General features: G+C 42.5%; 1 protein-coding gene and 1 long non-coding RNA gene across 5 annotated transcripts in view; both read right to left on the minus strand.

Moving 5' to 3' along the window:
• RAD51B (RAD51 paralog B) overlaps positions 1 to 25,587 on the minus strand; it is a 586,701-nt gene that overhangs the window by 265,373 nt on the left and 295,741 nt on the right. The window lies entirely within an intron of this gene.
• LOC136335239 (uncharacterized) overlaps positions 1 to 25,587 on the minus strand; it is a 106,587-nt gene that overhangs the window by 65,992 nt on the left and 15,008 nt on the right. The window contains exon 2 of the long non-coding RNA XR_010731289.1: positions 9,879 to 10,029. This is a non-coding gene — a long non-coding RNA (uncharacterized lncRNA). The remainder of the gene's footprint in view (positions 1 to 9,878; positions 10,030 to 25,587) is intronic.

Here is a 25,587-nt window from a genome sequence, read left to right on the forward strand (position 1 = left end):
CGTGAGGAATTAGAACAGCAGCAAAGCAGGTAGCACTACTTAGGAGTGAAATCTTTTTTTTTTTTTTTTGTATTTTTCTGAAGCTGGAAATGGGGAGAGACAGTCAGACAGACTCCCGCATGCGCCCGACCGGGATCCACCTGGCACGCCCACCAGGGGGCGATGCTCTGCCCCTCCAGGCGTCACTCTGCCGTGACCAGAGCCACTCTAGCGCCTGGGGCAGAGGCCAAGGAGCCATCCCCAGCGCCCGGGCCATCTTTGCTCCAATGGAGCCTTGGCTGCGGGAGGGGAAGAGAGAGACAGAGAGGAAGGAGGGGAGGGGTGGAGAAGCAAATGGGCGCTTCTCCTATGTGCCCTGGCCGGGAATCGAACCCGGGTCCCCCGCATGCCAGGCCGACGCTCTACCGCTGAGCCAACCGGCCAAGGCCTAGGAGTGAAATCTTAACACTCCCGTAGCTTCGGAGGGTCAGCTGCTGCCTTCATACACTTATGGAGAAAACTGTTTTATTTTACCGAGTCCCTACAAGTAAAATTTTAGACATAAATTAAGTCATGGGCAAAGCCACCACTAAGGCCACCTTTCAGACCCATAAAAGAGAAGGCCTCTGAGGATTCAATTAGGAAACGTACTCACAAAGCCCCGTCCTCAGAATCGTTTTGGTCTGTTTTAAGAATTTTCTGCAGTCAAGTTTGATGCACATTATTTACAATTTTCAAACAAATTCGTAATGGGCAACACTTAAAGTGAAAGCAGTGACAGGTCCTGTCCCTTGCCCCCTCCCAGGTGGACCGGCTCCAGTTGGTCAGAGGGAGGTTAGAAGGAATTAGTTAATATCACCGTAGTAATCCCCAAGTCAAAGCCCGGCGGTGCGCGGCCATGTTCTCAGGCTCCCTCACGCCGGACACCGGGATTGGTTTCACGGACAAGGAAGGGGCCACAAAAGAAATGATTAAAAACAACTCGAAGATGATTACTCCTTTGTGACTCCTGCCTGAGAGCCTGAAATCGGAGCGGAATCCATCTCAGTTTCTCTAATGAATTCCTCTGCTGCTGTCATGCGGCTAATTCTCCACATTTTCTACTACTCTGATTATTAAAAAAAAAAAAAAGGAGTAAAAAGGAAAAGGAGCCAGCCAATATAAACATCAAAGGGTACTCCCACTTCTGTGGCCTTCAGAGATTTTCCAGAGCTGGATTGTGGGGACAAAAGAGGTTGTGGGAAGGGAAGGGGGGGTGGCTTTCTGTTTTCTCTGGGAGACAATGGGCCAAACCTGTCCGACAAAGTTCTGGGTCAAGTAGGTGGCGTGTTTCATGTCACTAGGCAGCGAAGGTTTTCTCAGGGGAGCTGGATGTCCCCTCAACTTGGGCAAGACAGCCCAGCCATCACTGCATAGCGTGTGTGAGGATGAGAGTGGGCCCTCTCCGAATTCACAGTCTAGCTGCAGACTTCCTCCTCTGGGCCTCCAACCAAAATACTGTGTGTGTGTGTGGAGGGGGGGGATGGAGGAGCGAGGCAACTGGAGAAACACAAAACCAGCATAGCTTTCCATTTCCTGAACTTAAAGCAAATAGCTGTTTGTGGTATTTACTGGAGTTTGAGTTTGTTGGTTTTTTTTTTTCTTTTGCCAAGCCTGTAGACTCCACCAACGACTGAATTGGAGGTTGGTGTGAAGTTAAGTAAGATAAGGCTAACGGGGAATACATGTAAAAATCTATGACATGGACACAAGACAGAAAAACTATTGCAGCCTTCAGTTTGGGATGAGAGAATGGCCAGGCTGAACAAGAGTTGGTGTGAGAGAGAGCGAGGGGTTTTAGATGACTGTGAGCAGCACAGTGGCCAACAGTGTGACTTGGCTGCTGAAAAATCCAACACAATTTAAGTCCAGCCCCGCAGAAGTATAGTGTTCAGAGTATGGAAAACACAGTCCCCCCTGCGCTCCGGCTGGTCTAGACACGGCTGGAGTGCTGCCCGCCTGCCGGTGCCAAGCTTCAAAGACTACACAGAAACACTGAGCTTGGCCGGAGTGTCACGGGAAGGGAGAGGGTGTGGAAATCATGTCACATGAGGCATAATGGAGAAATGAGGGCTGTTTGGACTGGGAAAAAAGAACTTCTTGGGCAGGTTAGTTATCTGTACAGATCTGGAGAGTTGTTCTGTGGCAGAGAGAGGAAACTTAGCTCCATGATCTCAAAGGGCAGATAGATGGGCAGAAAAATAACTCAACATAACAAAAGAAACTTTCTAATAATTCGAACTGTTCCAAAAATGGACTGGGCTGTTCTGTGTAATAGTTACTTCTCCAGTATTGGATGGATCCAAGTCTAACGAGCACCTGTCGGGAATGTTATCGTTGGGTATTCCAGCATTAAGTGGGAGACTGGTCTCCATACCTTGTTAGATTCTCGCAGGCTCAGATTCTAAGCCTGCGAACTACATAATGAGACAGAAAGAATGTTAAAAATAAAAGATGCCTATCATTTGCTTAAGTCATTCTCTATAGCAATGGTAAATATTTGCAGTCATTCAATCATACCACTACCATTTCTTGAGTTTGTATTATGAGTACATAAGGAAATCTTCCTCCAGTTAGAGTCTTAAACTAAAGAAAGCATTGTTTACAGGAACTCCAGCATTCTAATAACCTTTCTAATGTGTTTATTAACCTGTTATGCCTTTTAGATATCTTTTCTTCAGACACACTAAATGCCAGAAAAGCCAGACTCCCCGAGAGCAGGGACTATGTCTTGTTCACCTCTGTATTCCTAGGGCCAAGCACAGCCTGACACAGGGTCGGTGCTCAAAAGTATTTGCTGACTATGGTAAGTGCTGTGCGTACAGCAATAAGCAAACCAGACCTGCCCTTAGCTATCATGGGCCTGACAATCTAGTGGAAGCCATCAATAGTAAACAAAAAGTCATACGGAGAAACACATAATTATAATATTATAAATACAATGAATAAAAAACAAAGAGAAGAATGGAGGAGTATAAGAGAAACACAATTTTCTTAAGGGAGTGATCATCATACGGAGTCATGAAGGAGCCCAGGAACTGGCCAGGTAAAGACTGAGCAAAGGAAGACTTTCACAGAGGAGGAAGAACATGTCTAAAGGTGTTGAGAGGTGGGAAAGAGTTAAGGAGAAGCAGAGGCTGGACCATGCAGGACCTCATAGACCATGCTATTATTTCTGTGTGTAATCTTCAGTGCAACCAGAAGCCAAAAAAGGTAAGCAGGGAAACTGGAAACTATCCCCCTGGCTGCTGCGTTGAAAGGGATCGACACAGCATATTTCAACCCATTAGTGGGTCATGGAATGAATTTAATTGATCATGTTCAGAGTGAAAACGTAGTTTTTCTTCTATATCAAACTGCATCACACAGAGTAAAAGGCAAGTATTATTTTAGGAATCTTTTGTTTCAGATTTACTTATAGATCCACAGTATCTATACATATGTATAGGTATTGGGGTATCATACATATTGTATATTTTGTGTGTATGTGTGTATGATTCATGGTCAAAAAAGTTTGAAAGCTGTTAGAGGGAATGGAGAGTGGATGCTGGGAGACCAGCTAGGAGGTAAATGAAGCAGTCAGGATGGTAAATACGTTGAGAAGTGGGCAGATTCAACACATCCTGGAGACAGACATTCAAAAGAACCTGATTGTATTTCAAGGGCTAATGAAAGGGAGATGTCAAGGATGACTCAGGTTTCTAGCATCCATTAACTTGAAAAACGAATGAATGGATGACTGAACAAACGAGTTAATGAAGATAGTACAGTAAATCTAGCTAAAATTATAGTTTTCTTCAAATTTAACTGTAGGAGAGAAATCTATCTTGTTTAAAGCAGTAAAAACTTAGTTTTTGTTTTCCCTTGGTTTCTTCAGTCTTATATTGAGTGTTTTAGAGCTAGGGTCCATGCCTTCTTCAACTTTATATTCCCAGCTCCCACCACAGGACCCGACACATAGTACATGCTCAGTAATGACCCGCTGAATGAGTTAATGAATAGAGTAAAATAAAAATAAATAAAGCAATCAGTCTTATGGAAAAATGAAATATCCTATGTTTCTTAAAGTCAAGAAAGAGTAAATGAATGGGATAGGTTTTTCTTTTCTTTTTTTTCACATTTTATAAAACCAGAAGAAAAATCTTCCATGATAACCATACTATAAAAGCACTCATTCCTTTTACTGCAGAGAGTAAATCTTCAAAAGTCCTCTTCTACCACACTATCGTATCTCATTATCACTTTATGTTTACAGATTTGCAAGAGACTCAAAGTTCTCAGTTCACAGTCTAAACATTACTCAGATTATTCCCATGTACTTGGTATAGAAACAGAGGGCAGGTATAATCCTCAGTTTAAAAGAAAATAAATGAGTCATGGAGTCTCTCCAAGAAATCTAAAGCCACCTAGCATCAGAGTGCACAGTAATTCATTCATTGCCTTCTGGTTTGTACTCATCCATGTGACATTTTGATGACACCCTGGTTAACACCATTCTTCGCTGACTCTGGTACATATGAGCTGCCTATTAAATTTAAACTCCCTCGGGGACAGACACTGTGTCATCTTCTTTTACTGTATCTCCATGATGCTTAGCAGCCCTGAACACAGTAGACACTTCATCTTTCTTGATGGGTCTACCAGTAAGATGAAATGGAGATCTCTTGATTTAGAGCTTGTTAAACCAGACTTCACTCCCTTCATTAAGCTTTGTTCTTCTCGCATGCAAGTTTTATCTCCAGACATCCGAGTCTTCCATTACCAAATAGCGATTGCCTCTTTTCCAAGTGAAAAACATTTTCCATCTTAAGTTATACGTGCAGCTGTGATGCCAAACATACTCCTCAAGCAAAGATTTTTATCTGCGCTGCAACCGGGGAAAAGCGTAACTCACAAGCTTAATTCTTTAAACAAATCCAGTAACTGTTCCTTTGGTCACAGACAGGCCTCTTAGCTTGTATGTTTGTTTTAATGTCCCATGCTGCCTCCCCTTGAGTTCCTGGTAGTCGATTGTCCACTGAGTGTGATCAGGCTCAGACAGATTCTTGCTGCTATAATGAGCATGACTCCTATCACTTCTTAGAGCTAACCTGCCATCCCCCACAAGAAGCAAACAAAGAGGAAGCCAAGGGTTAAGAAACTTGAAGGGGGCCTAAACAAACATGTTCAGTCAGAAAAAATTCATTGCTTCAACCCTACTAGGTCAAAACGGGGACCAAAGGCAGATGCCACCTTCTAGGATAGCCCACTATCCATCCTGATTTTTAGCTATCTTAGAAAAATGCAAATTGTGATGCCACATATCTGTCACTGAAAACTTCAGGTTATTACATCATTCTGAGGAGAAAATAAAACTATTTTTAAGAGAAATTTGGATCTGACCAGTTGTTTCGCTGACAGTCCACTTTGTCCTTCCTCACAGTAGTTCTGAGAAATCTAAATGTCATTGTTTTCATATGTTTATAAGGAAATAAGAGATGCAGGCAACTTTGTGTCAAGCCAATCATGTGGATGGAGGCTGGGTGAAGATGTAGTCCTGGCCGTCAATAAGTCTGCCTCTCATCGAAGAGGAGAATGTGCACAGAAAGAATTAAAACACAAGGTTAAGTGAATGAAGTGTTTCAGTAAAAGGTCAAATAATGGGCTGCAAAGAGCAGCATTTAGTCTAAGTGGAAAGCAGGGGGCAGACGTCATGATGGAAGAAGCTCTGAGCCCTGTCTCGAAGGCTGTCAAAACTTGTAGAAGGAGATGAGAAAACAACACTGGGTCCAGAGTAACAGCACAACCCAACCCATAAAGGGGGGTGAATATGTGCTGCATTCAGAGAGCTACATGAACACTGTGTGGCTGAAGCAGAGGGTTCACGAGGGATCGTCAGGTGGAGAGTAGAAGTCCACGTGAGAAAAATCCACCAAAAAGCTACCAGTTGAAAGTAAATGCAATTTTTATTTTTTGTATTTTTCCGAAGTTAGAAGCAGGGAGGCAGTCAGACAAACTCCCACATGCGCCCCACTGGGATCTACCGGGCATCCCACTAGGGGGGGCAATGCTCTGCCCATCTGGGGTGTTGCTCCACTGCTACCGGAGCCATTCTAGTGCCTGAGGCAAAGGCCATGAAGCCATCCTCAGCGCCTGGGCCAACTTTGCTCCAATGGAGAGGAAGAGAGAGAGAGAGGGGATGGAGAGGGGGAAGGGTGGAGAAGCAGATGGGCGCTTCTCCTGTGAGCCCTGGCTGGTAATTGGACCCGGGACTTCCACATGCTGGGCCAACACTCTACCACTGAACCAACCAGCCAGGGCCATAAATGCAATTTTAAAGCTTGGAAATATTTTGAGGGCCTCAGAGAGCAGCAGTGACATCAGCGATAGTGTCACAAGTCCAATTTAGGGTGGAGCTGACAAACTGTGTGGCAGCTCTGTTAGGTTTGCCGGATGGTTTACCGGCTGCAAGCACTTGGCCTGACTGGTGCGTAAGCGCATGGCAGCACCACGTGTGTGTGGCCTGTGGGTGCTTGCGCTCAGAGACTGTAGATGGTGGACTGCCTGCTCGACACCATGAGGGGCCATTCTTGCTGTTTCTTTGCCTGAGAAGTGGTTTCCCCTGCCTGTGTGCTTCTCTGCCATTGCAAGACTTTATTAAATGGAAGGGCCCAACACTTTCTGGCTCCACAGTTTTTCTTCTGTCTGCCCAAATCCAATGTGGATCTGCCTGGCCTCAGCCACCGGCATTAAAGAAATCCACAAATTTGAGAACATACATCATTACTAAATTCTCAGGGTTTTTTGTTTTGTATTTTTCTGAAGTGAGAAGCAGGGAGGCATAGAGACAGACTCCTACATGTACCTGACTGGGATCCACCCAGCATGCCCACCAGGGGGCCATACTCTGCCTGAGGAATTGCTCCGTTGCAACTGGAGCCATTCAGGTGCCTGAGGCGGAGGCCCTGGAACCATTCTCAGCTCCCAGGCCAACTTTGCTCCAATGTAGCCTGGGCTGCAGGAGGGGAAGAGAGAAATAGCAGATGGGTGCTTCTCCTGTGTGCCCTGGCCGAGAATCAAACCCAGGACTTCCACATGCCGGGCTGATGCTCTAACACTGAGCCAATCGGCCTGAGCTAAATTCTCAGTTTAATAAATCCATTCGTTCACATGATTTATTCTAAAACTCATTCATATAATGATTGTATTCAAATTTCTGATTATATATGATCCCCTGAAAGTAATTCACAAGTGAATTCTCATAAAGTAAGGTACAGTATAAAGGCTGAGAGGTTGGGGGGGGCTGACATTTAAGGTCTCATCCCTCAGGTTGAGGGGCAGTGAGCAGAGCTGCTGGAGAGACCCGATCTGCTTACATCAACATCTGTGGAAACATACGGTTAAAAACAGACAACCTGAGTTCTGGATCACACAGTCTGTTTCCAGAGAGCCAATATATAATTTTTGGTGTCTGACATTTAAGAACTAATCAAGTTTGGGGCCAACGGAGAGGAACTGTCTGCAGAGCACTGGTTTAATGTTTCTTCTGTCATTAGCAGAAACGTAAAGATTACAATTTGATCATTTAAATTTGGAATGGAAAAATTTGTTTTCAGGGAGGCTGATACATAATATTCAGTAACTTTTTGCAAGTCCTCTTCTTCTCACAGTGAAAGGGAAGGAGCACCCAAAAGGAAGACCTCGTGAAAGGCCCCTTTCAAACAGAGGCCCTTGCTGTGTCCTCCTGATTAAGGGCTCATAAATAAAGGGACACAACAGCTGCAACTTATGATTAACCATGGTATAGTATTTCAACCAGTGAATAACATTATAGTTATCGCAACCAACAAAACTCCTTATATTGCTGGTTCAACACATGACCTTGGTTTTGTCTGGCCTGTGGGTGAACTGAATTGAAGAGAGATGTCTGGGTTGAAATTTAACTCGGTGTCTGAAAAGCTGTGTCACATGGCTGGAAAGTCAGTAGTGTTGCAATTTTGGGGAACCTCGGGTCCTCTCAATGTGATTGGATGCTATAAAGGTAAATCTAAGAAAAGAAGTGAAAAACCAAGCTAATTGGTCAGTCTAGGACAGCCCTTGAATAATGTCCAAACATTTGCAAACAGTCTGAGTAAACACTCAGGTTATTCTTCAACAACCAAGGTAACTTTCCTGCCTGCCATGGGCAAGTGCCCTCTAGATTAACATGGTAAACAATTCTCAAGTGATTAATGACATACGTTCTCTTTCTCTGCCCTCTCCTGAAGGCAGAACTCTCTTAAGGAGAATAGAAAAAGGCTCGCCTCTTGGTTTACAGGCTAAGAGCAAAGCAATCTGTGCTTTCTGTATTAGGATCTAATCCTGTGTAAGACCCGGGCCCTCAAAACAGAGACTAGAGAAGACAGGGAAAAGGGAGCATCTGTTATCTCCTTCCCTAGAAAGTATGCTCTGGAAAGTTGCCAGTGCCCGCCCCCCCCCCAAGTCTTAGTTAGATGGGTTCTGGACCTGATTCTAAGAACTGCTTCCCCCATGCCCACAACAGATGAAAACTAAAGGAAGAACTTGACTTTTCTCATTTCAATTGGTAAGTAATCGTATCACTAAGTACCTGGACAGTTTCTTACCACAGGACCTCAAATTACCTTTTATTGGGTTGTCCTATTGAGTGGCCTGATCATGTGATTGTTTTAAACTCTGTCACACAGAAACTCAAATTTCCATAAAGCAGACCTATGGCCTCTATAAAATGATGATCAAGACACACACAATTAGTTCTTGTCGATTCGCCACTACTTTATATCTTAACGCAATTTAAGATTTAAGCACTCACAGTTCTATTCCCAACTCTGCCAACAAGTCACTCAAGTCCTCTAAAAATGAATAATAACATTTATCTAACAGAAATTTGTTGTGTATTTATAATATCCTTTTTAAAAAGGATATTATGATTATTTTTTTGTACTTTTCTGAAGCTGGAAACGGGGAGGCAGTCAGACAGACTCCCGCATGCACCTGACCGGGATCCACCCGGCATGCCCACTAGGGGGCGATGCTCTGCCCATCTGGGGTGTCGCTCTGCCACAATCAGAGCCATTCTAGTGCCTGGGGCAGAGGCCACAGAGCCATCCTCAGCGCCCAGGCAAACTTTGCTCCAATGGAGCCCTGGCTGCGGGAGGGGAAGAGAGAGACAGAGAGGAAGGAGAGGGGGAGGGGTGGAGAAGCAGATGGGCGCTTCTCCTGTGTGCCCTGGCTGGGAATTGAACCAGGGACTCCTGCACGCCAAGCCGATGCTCTACCACTGAGCCAACCGGCCAGGGCCAAGGATATTATTTTTTAAAAGGCCTGTAGTGATATATCACTAACAAAAAGTATTTAGATAATTTGTATTGGGAACAATGGAGTTACATATTTCCCAGGAAAGAGGGGTTTGCTTGAATTTCATTATTACTAATGAAATATACAACATTAACCACATGAAGAACTTAAAATTCATTAGTCATTATTTAAATCAATGGGATAAATTGCTAGCTTCTAGAGATTATGGATTATAATTTGAACAGTATTGAGCACTAGATCCTAAATGGACACTCATTAACTTAAGCCAATTAACCACAGAAAGTAAAAACTAATTTTTTAAAAACAGAGAGTTGAAATAAATTTTAATCTAAATTTGTCATCTTGGTATCTCCAGAGTACTGAATACTTTGTACGTAATAGGCATAAATAATGGCTGATTATGTGAATGAATGGGCTGACTGATTAATTAATTAATGGAAGAAAGGCAGTTGTATAATAAAACTAGGACAAACTGAGAAGGCATAAGGCCATCTAAGTCACTAAGGACAGTAGAAAAAAAATGTCCATTTGGTGCTCTTATTTACCTGTTTCTTTTCTTTTCTTTTTTTAATTTCAGAGAAGAGTTTACAATTTGAATTGGTGTAGTGATATTTCAACTTGGATTTTCTAGCACAGAAGAGATAACTGGGCCAGCCTCTTTGTAAACTGGGAAACGTGTTTACTTCCTTTGAGGACCTACGGAAATGAAAGAGATTGATTTCAGGATCATCTTTCAAGGAAGACTACCAAACTCTTCTGTTAAATCAAATTACTCTGAGCCAGTTTTCTGTTATCTGGCTTAAAAAAGAAACATGCATAAATACCACTTCCTTTAATATGTCAGCAACTTCTAGTGGGAGAAGTAATTTTGAAATTTAATGTCATTCCATTTCTTAAGCAATCTAAACCTAGGTTCAGGAATTTAAGGGATGGTGAGTTGCTTTCTTCTACAAGGAATAAATAAGGCAGTTTGATCCTAACCATAGCTCTTTGCTGTTTAATATCATAAGTCTTAAGATTTATAGTTTCTAATAAAACTTGATCACATGAGTAGAAAAATACATGAAATTTCTCTCTATTTGTGAATCCTTAATTGCCACTAAGAAATAGTATTTTAGGTTATCTCTCTTTAACTTGTGAGGCTAATGGCAAGGTTTCACAATCCTACTAAAAACACCATTTAATGTCCCTTTTCCATAAAGAAATCTACTACACTAGATGAACTGAGGAAATTCTAGTGGTCACTCATTCATTCAAGCACTTACTGAATATTTCTGGAGACACAAGAATGCCTAAAATACGGTCCCTAGATTCTGAAGGCTCACAGTCCAGGTACAAATTCAGACATGACAAATTCATCAACTATACACTTACGATTTGTACCACAATAAAAAAAAAATCAAAAGGATTACGACAGATCAAGTGAGTTATACTATAGCATCAGAACCACCATAGTAGAAGTGGAGAAGAGGGAAAAGAAGGAGCTCTTTATTCTGCCAAGGGAATCGAGCAAAGCCTCACCAAAGAACTGATGAACACGTGAGCTTCAGCAAGCAAAGAAGCTAGCGCAAAGCCACCTAGTAGACAGGGAGGCTATACAAAAAGACAAAGGTAAGAAGCTTTGAGAAAGCAGGGTGTCTAAAGCATATGTACATGGAATGGGAGGCTGGAAGTTGAGGCTAGAGAGAGGCGCCAAGAAAATCGGACACATTAAGTTAATAAATTTGGATTCTATCCTGTAGAGGAGAATTCGAGAGGGATTTTTTTTTTTTAATAGGAGAGTAACTGGACCAGATTTGTTTCTAAGTGGATAACATTCCATCTTTCCAAAGCAGATCAACACTACCCTTAGATTTAATTAGTTTTCGCTAGCCCATTGCTGGAGAGGTCAGAGGGGCAGGAAAACTGCTTTCCTGAAGTCGTTAATTCATGATTCATACTATCTATATGAAAATCACAGTAATGGGTTGGCCAGTATGAAAGTAGAGACATGGCAAAACCCAAAAAGGGATGGAAGAAAGGGAGGGAGGAAGGGGGGAGGGAGGGAGGGAGGGAGGGAGGGAGGGAGGGAGGGAGGGAGGGAGGGAGGGACAAAGGGAAGAAGGAAATCACCCTCCAACTCTCTCCTTTTTAACTTTGTAAGATATTTACCATCCAAATCAGGGTCTAAGGGGCTCAGAAGGAATATGAGAAAAGTTAAAAAACTGGTATCAAAAATCCTCCTATGAACTACGTCCAAGATGTAATATGGGAAAAAAAATACATTATTATAACATCCAAACCTGTTAACAGCAGTTAAGTCTAAGATTATGAGGGACTTCTTCTTTTTCTCCATAATATATTTCTTAAAAGCCTGAATTATATGAGTATGTATTACTTCTACAAACAGAAAAACACATTGAAAATCAATTGAATTTAAACAAAATGTTTCGATGGTGGTCTATAATCACAATCGCTGTGGGAAACCAGGTGGGTGAACTAAGTGGTTCCATGCAAACTTCACCACTAACAACCAGGTTCGACTCATTTCTTTCTTTTTTTTTTTTTTTTGGACTTTTCTGAAGCTGGAAACGGGGAGACAGTCAGACAGACACCCGCACGCGCCTGACCGGGATCCACCCAGCACGCCCACCAGGGGGCGATGCTCTGCCCATCTGGGGCATCGCTCTGTCGAGACCAGAGCCATTCTAGCGCCTGAGGCAGAGGCCACAGAGCCATCCTCAGCACCGGGGACAACTTTGCTCCAGTGGAGCCTCGGCTGCGGGAGGGGAAGAGAGAGACAGAGAGGAAGGAGAGGGAGAGGGGTGGAGAAGCAGATGGGCGCTTCTCCTGTGTGCCCTGGCCGGGAATCGAACCCGGGACTTCTGCACGCCAGGCCGACGCTCTACCACTGAGCCAACTGGCCAGGGCCTCGACCCATTTCTGTGTGGTCAGCACAGCATACCAGAGGGAGATTTTTCAGATTAGCAGGAATCTTCATCTATCTGCCTTCTATTCTCCCTCCCTAATTTACTCAAGAGCATGGTATGATTCCTTGCTAAGATCACTTTTTTTCCTTGCGGACTTTAAAATGATGCTTCTTATGCTGATGAGTTTACTGTCAGTTTGTATGAACAGCAAATAATCTTCAGTTTTTGCCTTTGTGAGAACAAATCTGCGTTTGGAGCTCACAGAATTTTCTCCTCTTGTAGAAGCAACAAACTCAAATGGCGAATTCAGAGTGAAGATTTCTGCGTGCATCCCCCTTCCCCTCCACAGAAACTGTGGATGTTTAAGGCCAAAGCGGACCTGCTAGTGATAACCTGCCAGCAATACTTTCTTACATGGTTATTCTTCATTTTCCAAAGTGGCTTCTTTGTTTCATGAGATTCTCGTAATAACTCTGAGGTAGTTGGAGCTGGAAATGATCTCCATCAAGCCCTGGTCAGTTGCCTCAGTGGTAGAGCATCAGCCTGGCGTGTGGATGTCCCGGGTTTGATTCCCAGTCAGGTTACACAGAAGCGCCCATCTGCTTCTCCACCCTTTCTCCTCTCACTTCTCGCTTATCACTCTCTTTCTTTCTTCCTCTCCTGCAGCCACGGCTCAATTGCAGCAGGTTGGCCCCGGTGCTGAGGATGGCTCTAATACCTGCCTCGCATGCTAAGAAGAGCTCGAGCAACAGAGCAAGCCCCAGATAGGCAAGATAGGCAGAGCATCGCCCTCTAGTGGGCTTTGCCGGGTGGATCCCGGTCAGGGCACATGCAGGAGTCTATCTCTGCCTCCCCTCCTCTCACTGAATAATAAATAAATAAATATCTCCATCCTTTGTATACTTCGAGATTTTTACATTTTAAGAGATATTGGGCTTGGGAGGGGCTGCAAATACAAAAGGAATGCATTTGTAGTGTATAATAATTGGAGGAAAAAACAGTTAACAAACAAAACAGAGCAAAGCCAAAGAATCATTCATAGTGCCATAACATTGCTTATACTTGGGTGTATAGGTTTCCGATATTTCTTCTCTATATTCCATTAAGCCCATTTAAAGATGAGGAAAGTTTCATATGGCTACTGAGAGTCAACGCTAAGGCTGACCCATGAATACTTTCCATCATAGCAGGAAGTTCACTTCTTACTAACCTGATCTTCTTTCAAAATGCCCGAACATTATAAAGAAGAAACTTCATACACAGATTTTTATGTGTTCATGTTTTGTTTCCACATTCCAAGTAAACTTACCAATGGTCTTTAGCAAAAAGCACCTCCAGTATTAAAACAGTTGTCAAATTCAGTGATCTCTAAAATTCTCTAACTCTGAAACAATTCTAATTGTCTCTGAGTGAAAAATAGCCAGAGGATACGGTCAAGAATCTGACTCCAAAGGATATCAGATGAGGGTTACCTAAGTGAATCAAACTCCCATAAATAAGGAGTTAACCAAACTAGAATCAAATTCACGAACCAATGTCAAAAATTGGAACAAGTGTTAATCAAGGAGAGGAAAGAAATACAAGTCTGTGAGGATGAGGTTAAACCAACAAATACATCATCAGAGATTTGCTGGCTGATCACAAAACCTGTTTCTTCTTCTTCCTGGGCACATAGCTAGATCACGTTTTCTGGTTGTTCCTGTAGGTCAGTATGGCCATGTAAGTCCTAGGCAAAGAAATATGTATGGGAGTGGGAATGGTACAAGACACTTCCAGGCTTGGCCCCTAAAAACCTCCCATTTGCAGTCTTTCATGTTCTTCCTTTTTCCAGGGTGACCTTAGAAATCATTTGTTGGAAATGGTGGAGCCATAAAATAGAATTCTGCTTGGAGAACAGCCTCCTACCAATCAAGAACATCTAATTAAACCTGACGTGAGCAAGAAATAAATGTGCATTTATTAAGTCATTGAGGTTTGGAGGTTTAAATATAACAACTAGCGTTGCAGACTCCCTGACAGGCGCCGTATCAGCAGGCCGTGTGGGCAAGGCCAGATTCTGACATGGTCATGGATCAGCCTGTCTTCCTCAGTCTCGGGCATATCTGCTTTCCAGGCTTTGACAAACAAGTGCCAACAGCAAGCTGAATAACTTTGTGTCAGTGAACTCTCATCTTAAATTTTACGTGGGTTTAAGAAAATCAAATGACAAATGGAATCACACATGTGTTATAAGCAAATCATGAAAAGATTCAGCAAAATCCAAATGTCCACTCAAGTTTTGAGAGATCTTTGAGAGGTTTTTTTTATGGGGAGAAAAACATAATTAAAACAAAATAGGACGTATAGATCTTTCAAATCAATATGCCAAAGGGAAGGAGAGAAAATGTTATAAATTATGCCCCCCCCCAATTCCTACTGTGATGCTATTGACGGTGGGGCTTTTTGGAAGTCATTAAGTCATGAGGGTAGAGACCTCATGTTGGGATTAGTGTCCTTATAAGAAGAGACACAAGATAACTTCATTCTCCTTCTCTCTGCTCTCTGCCATGTGAGGATAGAGAGAGTAGGTGGCTAAGACAGAAGGAAAGTAAGACTAATATTTATTGAAAGTCTATATCTTAGCAGCTTTCACATATGTATTCTTAGTTAATCCTCACACCAGACCTGTATGGTAGTTATTGCTATGCTCATTTTTAACAAAGAGGAAACTGAGGATCATAGCGATAAAGTAATCAACCTAAAGTTACACATTTAGGAAGTGGTAGGGCCAACATTAGCCCTTGTTTGTCTGGAGGCAAAGCTCATGTTGTTTTCTCTATATTCTTGCCATCTTGCTATCTGCACGCCTCTCAAGTGATTTGCAAAAGCTTCCCTGACTCTGATGCACTTCTTGCATAGCCCCAAAGGTGACTGTCCTATGCCTCACCACTCCAGATGCAGTCACTGAGAGTCAGTGCCCCTTAAATCACTAAGAAACAAAAAGGCAAATGACTCAAATTTACCCTGGGAGGTGACCTCTTGGAACATGCTTTGGAAGGTGCCTTACAACTCATTTCTGCAGTGGATGTTTCTTCCAGCTCTGGTAGGAGGTAGGAAGGTGAACATCTCTCTGATCTCTCTGGCTCTCTTTAATCATATAAATAGCCATGTGCACATGTGTGATTGTGTGTGTGTGTGTGTGCGCGCACACACACACACACACACACACAACTTTTCCATCTGCACTTCAAGTCACCTGACCTTCAAGTCAGTTCACCCACAATCAGAAACTGGTATATGTGTATTAAGGGGACATATGAAATAGAATCCAAATGGAATATTAAAACGTAGTTTAAAGAACTTACATATTCCCTACTCGTGCAAATCCTGCTGCCCTCAAGTCTGCAAACACATTTCTCTGTAATATGTTAAATTGTTATATTTGGAGATAAAGTTAAAACCAAGGTGCTGATCTGTATTCGTGGGCAATAGACTGAAATGCTTACAGCAGTCAGAACTGGAAAAAGTAAGTCACAAACTTACCTAGTACACCTCATAGCTGTTAATTTAGCTTTGGAAAAAAATTCCCTTAAAGGGGAAGTTCTAAAGGGAAGCCACCAGATGGCCTGAATAATGGCAGTGGTTTGCAAAGGGGCCAACATCCCAGGGGAGCACGGGGCCTGCACACTGGACATGAGCGCTTCTTATGTACCTTCTCGCTTCTTCACCCACTGTTCTCATCATGGCAAAATACCTGGTGATGCTCTAGGGCTTCTACATGTTAATCAATAAGGCATGTAGAATTATATCCTTTAGGGTGGTATCAGGTCTGGCCGAAAGAAAATGAATAACTGTACTGCTTAAAGCCAGTTGCACTTATTAGTCCTAGAACACTGGAGAACAGGATGCCCGACTCCTACTCGGATTTTTTCCAGTGACTCACTGTATTGCTGAGGACACGGCCCTTTGATCTTTAGTTCCTGAGCCCATAACCAGAGAGTTTTAAATTGTGTGCCCCTCCCCCAACCCTTTTGGAGGCACCCACTCCAGCTTCTTTTGCCCTCAGATGAAAGGATCTATAGACGTGGAAAATTGTTGTTTGGTGATTTCTTCTATTCCCCTTCCTAGTGTTTCAGCCGTTCTCCTTTTACATGTGTGGGCCGCTGCAGAGCAACCAGCGGTGTGCACAATTGGAGCCGTGGGCTTACAGTTTCACTGTTGGAGGGACAGGCTGAGAAGGAACAAGTCTGGCTTTAATGCCACAAATAGCTCCAATTACCAAATGTGGGCAGAAAGACGACGAAAAAATAAGGAGAGATAGAAAGGGCCTTGGTATTCTTCAAAGCTTCCCCTTTGGGATGTAAGTTCTTCTTTGAGGTTTCCACGGCAGAGAGCCTAGGCAGCCTGCACACCTGGAGTGCATTAGTGGGCCCTGGACTCCAGGGGAAACAGGCTGAATCGCATCTCCATGCTTCCCACAATCCATTCTCATAAACGCTCCCAGTAATTTACCAGCTTAGGAACACAGCGTGGTATTCATGGAGCACTGAACCCTGGGATTACCTTCCAGAGGCACTGGGTAAATCCACTGCTCATCTATGTAAACACACTTTCATCTCAATTACCTTTAGCTCAAGGAAAGTTTCATTTTGTTTGCTGTGGTTCAGGGTCAGGACCAAAACCCACCCTCAAATCATTCTCATCCCTCTCCTGAGAAACCTTTTAAAGAACATCCAGGGTTGATGTAACTAATGAGTGAGTTTCCGCATCAGACTATGTGCTCACCTAAATACAAAACACCGATCAATGCCTCTACTATTCGCTTCCCTTTCATCTCCTGTCTTGCCAGTTCTCCATTTTACTGTCCCCAACCTGGACGGAGAAGAGGTCTTACTATAGACACCTGGCAGGCTCCAACTTGTCCATGGCGACCAGTATGGCTGTTCCCACCCAGGAAAACCCTTTGTCTTTCCACAATTCCCAATCTCTTGTCTGCAGCTCTTGAAATATAACTCAGCACAGGGCCTGCCCAGCACGGTGACTACTGCTCTCTGTGCCTCTGCTCCTGCAGTGTCTCTCCCCACCCCCATCTACTCAGGGAAGAAGGGGAGCATAAGTTCACAGGCTCTGCAGTCAGACATTCTGGTTTGCATTCTGGCTCCATAACTCACTCCCTGTCTGACCTTGGAAAGTTACTTGGTCTTTGCCGCAGTGTCTTTATTTGTAAAAAGGGGGTAATGATGGTAGCCACTTTATAGAGTTGGTATAAGGATTAAATCTATGATCCTAGAACAGTGACTAAAATGTTGTAAAGCACTCAATTAGTATGATGATGATTATCATAATATCTTCGTTATCAAGGTCAACTACTTTCTTTTTAAAAAAAAAAACAACAAAACACTCCTCTAAAGCGAGAGAAGCGACAGGAAGTGATCCAGAAAGAAGACACATGTCACAGTAAGAGAGAGCTTGGAATGTCTTCCTCACTCCACCCAAGCTCCAACCACTATGGCTCCTGCTGAATTTCTGGGGTTTCCATTAGTCTCTGACCTGCCCTTGGGTTCTTTCTGGAGCTGAAATAAGGTTGAGAAGCTTTGAGTTTCATTCAGAAGTTAGAGAATATAGTTATCAATTACACACCAAGTAGCAAACAACTATACGTTGTTAAGCAATATAAAGTACTATGAAAGTGAAAAAAGATCCTTTTTTTTTTTAAGGTAATTGTATTTCTATCCTGTTTTCTAATAGCAAAAACAAAACATTTTTATAGGAAATACAAAAGATATAAAATAAAGTAACAGAATATGTTATCTGTTCCTCACAGAGACTACTATTATTCACATTTTAATGTGTCTCATTTTCATGATTTGTCTGTGCATATGTTAACCAAAATCAACCATATACAGAGTTTCATATTCTATTTTTCACTTAATATCTTGATTTAAAAAATATTCTGATTTCATTAAATATTATTCTCTTCTCCCCCCCCCCCCCCGCAATAAAATAGATTTTTTTTTTTGTATTTTTCTGAAGTTGGAAACGGGGAGGCAGTCAGACAGACTCCCGCATGCGCCCGACTGGGATCCACCTGGCATACCCACCAGGGGGTGATGCTCTGCCCATCTGGGGTGTTGCTCTGTTGCAACCAGAGCCATTCTAGTGCCTGAAGCAGAGGCCATGGAGCCATCCTCAGTGCCTGGGCCAACTTTGCTCCAATGGAGCCTCGGCTGCGGAAAGGGAAGAGAGACACAGAGAGGAAGGAGAGGGGGAGGGGTGGAGAAGCAAATGGGCGCTTCTCCTATGTGCCCTGGCCGGGAATCGAACCTGGGACTCCTGCACGCCAGGCCGATGCTCTATCACTGAGCCAACCAGCCAGGGCCCTAAAATAGAATTTTAAAAGTACTCCTCTAGTTGGCCCTCTCTAACAGTATAATTCCCTTGTCTGTCAGCAGGCAGGATGACTTCCTACTCCCAAACCACAACTAGCTAGGTCAAGCAGGCATCTGTAAACATGCTTTAGGATAAACGAGTTTGGGCAAAATACTACATGAAGGCAAAATAATGATGTAAGGGATGGAGCTGTCAAAACACTCCATAGTCCATTAAACTAAATGCTCTAAAAATCAATGGTTCAGAATCTACCAGAAGTTGAAGGTGACAAGTGATAAACCTCTTCCTGACTGTTAGGATGGCGACTCGAGTTAGGCAATGCTCTGACCGGGACACGTTCCTCAGGACTGAGGAAGCATCGGTCTTCTAGGTCCAGCTTGAGACAGAAAATGCCAGATGGCAATAAAAAAGTAGAATGTGGAGAGTACACCCATTTCTACCATTTGCGCAAGAATCCATTATTGGCCCTGGCTGGTTGGCTCAGTGGCAGAGCGTCGGCCTGGCGTGTGGGAGTCCCGGGTTCGATTCCCGGCCAGGGCACATAGGAGAAGCACCCATCTGCTTCTCCACCCCCCCCTCCTTCCTCTCTGTCTCTCTCTTCCCCTCCCGCAACCAAGGCTCCATTGGAGCAAAGTTGGCCCAGGTGCTGAGGATGGCTCTGTGGCCTCTGCCTCAGGCGCTAGAATGGCTCTGATTGCAGCAGAGCGACGTCCCAGATGGGCAGAGCATCGCCCCCTGATGGGCATGCCGGGTGGATCCCGGTCGGGCGCATGCGGGAGTCTGTCTGACTGCCTCCCCGTTTCCAACTTCAGAAAAATACAAAAAAAAAAAAAAGAATCCATTGTCTTCAAATAAGACCTGAACTGGCTGGCGTCCTAATTTGCAGTTCCTTGAAAGCCATTTGTACCTCCAGCATGATGTTGGGCACAGCCCTCCTACGGATGTGCTATCTTTTTACCCATGTCACAGACCAGCATTCTAACACATGGGCTCTCTGAAAGTATTGCTCCCAATAGATACAATAATACAATAATACTGTAGCATAACATATTCTAAGTTGTGAACCTTGCTAAATTAAGTTAGTACTATAGATGTTCTTTGAAAAATATATTCCATGTGCCATATAAATAGTACTGACTTCTATGTGTACCATGACATAAGAAGGCTGTGAACCATTGCTCTAGACCAATATCAGAAAGAAACCTACTATTCTATAGGCTTACTAAGAACCTAATAAGTGTGTCATGTGATACTGTGATACTATACCTTTAATATTCTGTATTTCGCTTTTCTAACTGTAGGTTGATGATAAAACAAAAACATTTGTCTCAGAGGATTGACCTGAGGGTATAAATGCTTTGAACTTTTAAAATAAAGTAAAAACTTAATTTAAATATTTATTTTTAATTTGCTGCATGAAATGTGTCTTATCCCCAAACAGATTCTTGTCAAAAAAGGGGAAAAAAAGAAAACAGAGCCTCATCCTAAAAGCATAGCCTGAAATCTGGGGATTATCCATGAAGAATATCTACTACATTCTAGTATAACAAGGAAATCACATTACAATAAATAGTAATTTAACTGTAAAAAGGAATGTCTACACATACTGAAAGCAGCTCCTTTATCTTCAAAGGGAAAACATTAATGAAGGAAGAAGGGATTTTACAGTACTTTGCAGGAAGGTGACATTGATCTCACCTGCTTCTATGTCACAATGGCAATACAGAAGCACATGCCCACAGTTCCTCTACAACCAAACATTTGACGTTCTCTGTACTACAGACCAAAGCCACACATAGCTACACGTCTCCTTCAAAGTGTTTTCTATTTCAGCTTCTTCAACAAAACTAAATACGTTGCTCTACTTCTGACCTCAAAGAATCCTGTCTTGAGTCTGCCAAAAAAAATGGGGCAAGATTTTTTTTTTTTAATAACCCAAACAACATCGGTTGCCAGTCCTACAAAACAGGGGTAATGAAATGGATGTGGTAGAGCAGGGGAATTTTCATGGTGCTTTATTGAGAAATCGTTCTTTCTCTTGACTCTACCTTCTGCCAATTTCCAATATGCTAGCTATGAACCAGAACTGGGAAGAAGTCAAAACTCTGTAGACACAGCCTGGAAATTTCTTTGTTGACTTAAAGGAATATGAGAAAACCAAAATGCCTGACCTTCAAACTTTTCACAAAGAAGGATTTGAAAAGGAATGGGACAGAACAGGCTGTGCCTAGCCCAATTACTTGGATGATTGAAGTCTTAATTGACTATTCAATACCAGCTCTTCAAGTGGTTACAGTGAAGTAGCTAACACCATTTCTTCATTCATGAGACTGTAGAGTAGAGACAGGGTGGACAATAACAGGGAAAAAAAATATGCACAGCACATTGCAAAATAGAAAGTGATATGTAACTAAACTAATGACAAAAGCTTCTAAAATAATAAGTCCTTCTCCCACAGCTTCAGAAGGCATATTGCAATTAACTGGGTCAACAGGAAATAATTTTATATAGAATTCTGATAAATGGGTCCAAAGGTTAAATACTTTAAAAAGCACTTATTAATTCATCCTAGGTCTTTGTTCTGCAAAGATACAGGGGTTTGTAATTGCAGTTGTCAAAAAGGCCTCAGGGCAAGGAAGGAAGATGAGAAAGAAAAAACAAGACCCTAATTACTGCAAAATGAAGAAAACAGCATAATCACCAGCTCGATACTAGAAAAAGAGCATTATGAATAAAAGCAGTGCCAAGATGACCTACCTACTTGGATGAGCTGCATCCTTTCAGGTAATGCCAAGGTCATGTGCACTGAGCTGTTAAAGATACCTGAGTAATGAAATGTTTCCTGGCAATGTACCTTTTTTAAAGTGTGCTTAGCACCTGGTCATCTGTTTATCTCAGCAGTGGCTCAATGATCAATAGATAGGACTGTGAAAGCTTAGTCAAAGGTCAGAAGGTTTGAACCTCTTGGCTGGAGAGTTAAATTCTTTAAACCCTTGAAAGTCTTTCTTAAAGTAAATTTATTTATATTATATATGTTGCCAGGAGTTTCGACTGACTTTTTACAGTTTAATTGCTTTTTATTTCCATTTCTTCCTTTTCTCTTCTCCTCCAGCTCTCCCTTCTATACCCCTATCTCCTTTCTTCCTCTTCTGCCTCCTCCTTGCTATCTCTGTCTCCGATTCTCTCATAAATTTGAAGTTGTTGGGAGGAGCTTCAACAATAATGCAAACATTTGAACAGTTTTATATATTTTCTCCTTAATGAATGGACTTCTGCTCTATCCTAATGAGAGAAAAAATAACCACATGTGATTAATTGCATATTTTTTAAGGAAAAGTCTATTGAAGAATCCTGAACTTGAAAAATAAGTTTTGGTAGATGGAATCAGTAAAGCAGACACAGGGAGGAGCAAAAGTAGGCTTACAGTTGTGAGTACATGAAATGGGGTTTATTCTTGTATTATTATTTATTAATTATTGTATTATTTTCCATATGAACAACTGTATACCTACCTTGGCCCCACCCTATATAAGTAGATCACTCTGGTACTGGCCAGCAACAAGGATCATTCTTAAACACAAGAACAAAACACTTAAGTGCTGTCATATGCATGTGCACACACACACACACACACGCACATGTGCGCACACACGCACACAAGCAGATGCAGCTGCTGGTAGGTTAAGTGCCTTTCTGGCACCCAAGAAAAGGTGGTACTTTCCGAAGTTTCCAGGGGAAACATCGCTGAGTATGTTTGTGCTGTCTGACCTTGTGAGTCGATATGTGGCATTCCAGAATCTGGAAGAAAAATCTTTCCCAGAAACAAGTCTTAATCCTCAACATTATCCTTCTTGGCTCACTCTGGTAGTTATACTCTGGGGGGGAATTCTCCATTGCTTATTTTGTGACGCTCCTCATTTGTGGATGGCAAACTTGATGACAATATTATGAACAAAGTGATTTAGAACAGATCTCTAGTAAAAAACAGAACTCAGTCTTGGCACAGGGCAGCTGATTAATATGCCTGGGCCCATGAAATTCATCTCTTGCTGCTAATTGAAACAATCCAGAAGGCTTCTCAGCTAGTTACCTGGGTGACACTGTTCCCTTAGCCTACCCTCTTTGGACACGGCTCTAACTATTCCAAGGTTGGTTGCCATTTAATTCCCAGAATCAGGATATTCATGGTCCAAAGTTTACTGTTTTGTATTTTAAATGGACATGCTCAGAAGTTTTCAATATGAAATGTTAACACTGTAAATTCATATAATTTTCATCCTCTCTGGAGACAAAGGGCTTTACTGGCGCTATTTTGTTCCCGTTTCTAATGCTCAGTCCACCCCACAGGGAGAGACAGCAGGATCCTCATTTCCCTCATGGGAAAATCTCCCGGGACGACTGAGTTGCCTAAGGCGGAGTCATCAATGAAGCTAAGAAGTAAAATCTGAATTTCCTGATCCACTATTGCAGCACTAAATCTTACTATCTTAGTTTTAGAAATCGTAAAGGATTTGAGCATGAACTCTGAAAACAGCACATTGATTAATAATACAGGTTTTGGAATTAGTTGGACCTTGGTTTGAATCCCAGTTCCAAGATTCACTGCTGTGGATCTTGGATAAGTGACTCACTTGGATAAGTGACTCACCCATCCATGCAAAGCCCCCCAAAAAGCAGACAGGTGTGAGTTGGTCTGTTTCCCAAAATGCATACCTAAGAAGTAAAACCTGCCTCCTCCTCATCTCCTAGAGGTGTTTTAAGGATTAGATAGATGGGCAAATTGGCACACACTCTAAGAGCCCAGCTCAGACAACACAGCACCAAGTGGAGTCCCAGCCCAGAGGAGCCAACCTATCAGAGCACATGCTGCCCATTTCCTGATGATTGCAGGAAGCAGGCTGCTGGGGCAGCTTCCATGAAACCTGAGCAAGGGGAGGAGAGCAGGCAACACTTTGCACCTATTGTAAGAAGTGAGTATGTAGTTGAGAAATGATGAAGCCATTGTCTTGGAACTGTCAGATTTTACAAATGAGGAAGTACAGACCCAGAGAGGTATATTCAACAGAATTCAAATAGTATGAGGCAGGAGCCAGATCTGAACCCAGGTCAGACTGCTGCGCATTTTCTACCAATACATACTCTGAATTTACAAGGAGATAGGAATCCAATGGGTAAATGTTAACTGAGAACTGAACTCAGTCACGTGAAATTTAAACAGACACCATCATTCTAGAACTTGAATTTGGCTGGGAACCGTAAAAGAACCCTGGTCCTACTGGTGAGGCGCCAGCTCACTCAGTGTCATGCCCTTGCACCAAGACAGAAAAGCATCACAGTGTGAGTCAAGGCATCCCAAGCAGTCCCAAACAAAGGTCCCTGGTGACTCTCTCTGTAAAGACTCTCCTGTCAGCTCTGTTTTCGAGTAATGACGAGTTCAACCCAAACGCAGGTGGGAGGGTCATGGACAAATACACCTACCAGCTCCTCACAGGTCGGTCCTGCCTACAAGGAATAAAGGGGAAAGAATCAGGCTGATGCATTTAAGTCTTAAATTACCCTGTATGAATGATGAAATTCAAGTGCTGTGCCTCTTTGGTATGCTTTATTTCTACTATAAACACACCAAGTATCTCTAAGTTCAACAAATGCACCTTGAATTCTTTCCCTCATCACAGACGGCAAAAGGATGGAAAAAGGAGTTTGAAGTTGCAAATTTTCAGTGAGGGGAAAAAAAAACACAGGAAAGAAACAAATTAAACAACAAAATGCGGTTTGCCAGGACTGACGAAGATCACACAGTCCAACTAAATCAGTCTCCTGCTTTACTTCATCTTTGGTTTAATCTTTCAGGGAAATCCTCGTCACCAGGATTCAAAGTAGAGCTAGAGAAAGGGAGCAAACATCCGCTCCTTTTCTCATGGGCTAATATTATTAATATTTACACTAAATACCATTATTTGCAAAGAGCATTAAACTTAAAAAAAAAAAAACTAAGATGTGGATTATACCACTAAATTCCCCATCTATAGCATTACATTTTCTTGTGTAATGCAGGATTAATCAACACGAGGTTTCAATTAACGAATGTTTATATATGTTGGTGAGAATAAATGTGTAGGCCCCACTGAGAAGGTGACATTTAAGCAAAGGCTTAAAGGGGATGAGGAAGTTAATTATGTGTGTATCAGGGAGATGAGCATTTTAGTCACTAACGCTGATCCACCCCAGTGCCCATGGTCTTGTCCCCACTGAGAGGAGTCTCACCACATGCTCTTGGCTACACCACCATTTTTCTATATTTCCATTGTATTCTGTCCTATGCTCCTACACTTTTTAAAAAAATTTTATTGATTTTTGCCTGACTGTGGTAGCACAGTAGATAAAGAGTCCACCTGGAATGTTGAGGTCGCCGGTTCGAAACCCTGAACTTGCGTGGTCAAGGCACATAAGAGAAGCGACTACTAAGAGTTGATGCTTCTCATTCCCCCCACCCCCACACTTCTCTCTACTCTCTCTAAAATCAATAAAAAATATTTTTAAAGATTTTATTTATTGATTTTAGAGAGAGGAATGGAGAGAGAGAGAGAGAGAGAGAGAGAGAGAGAGATCCATTTGTTATTCCACTTATTTATGCATTCATTGGTTGATTCTTTTATGTGCCCTAACTGGGAGTCAAAGCCACAACCTTGGTGTATCAGGATGATGCTCTAACCAACTAAGCTACCCAGCCAGGATGCCTAGATGCTTTATTTTAAAATATTTTTTTATCAAGAATCAAAACACTAAATCTAAGTTGCTCTTATCTTAGCCCGTGGTCATTGAAGTGCCCATCAACATTATATCCTTGTCTAGTCAAAATGCTATTTTTCTCTTTCCCTCTGTTCTTCATTCCTTGACTATCCTGGACTCTAAACTCTACCAGAAAGTAGAACTTAGTAGCACCTCCACTGATGTCTAAACATGCCAAGTAACAACT

The sequence above is a fragment of the Saccopteryx bilineata genome, chromosome 4, assembly GCF_036850765.1.
Source record: "Saccopteryx bilineata isolate mSacBil1 chromosome 4, mSacBil1_pri_phased_curated, whole genome shotgun sequence".
In the NCBI taxonomy this organism is placed as follows: Eukaryota; Metazoa; Chordata; class Mammalia; order Chiroptera; family Emballonuridae; genus Saccopteryx; species Saccopteryx bilineata.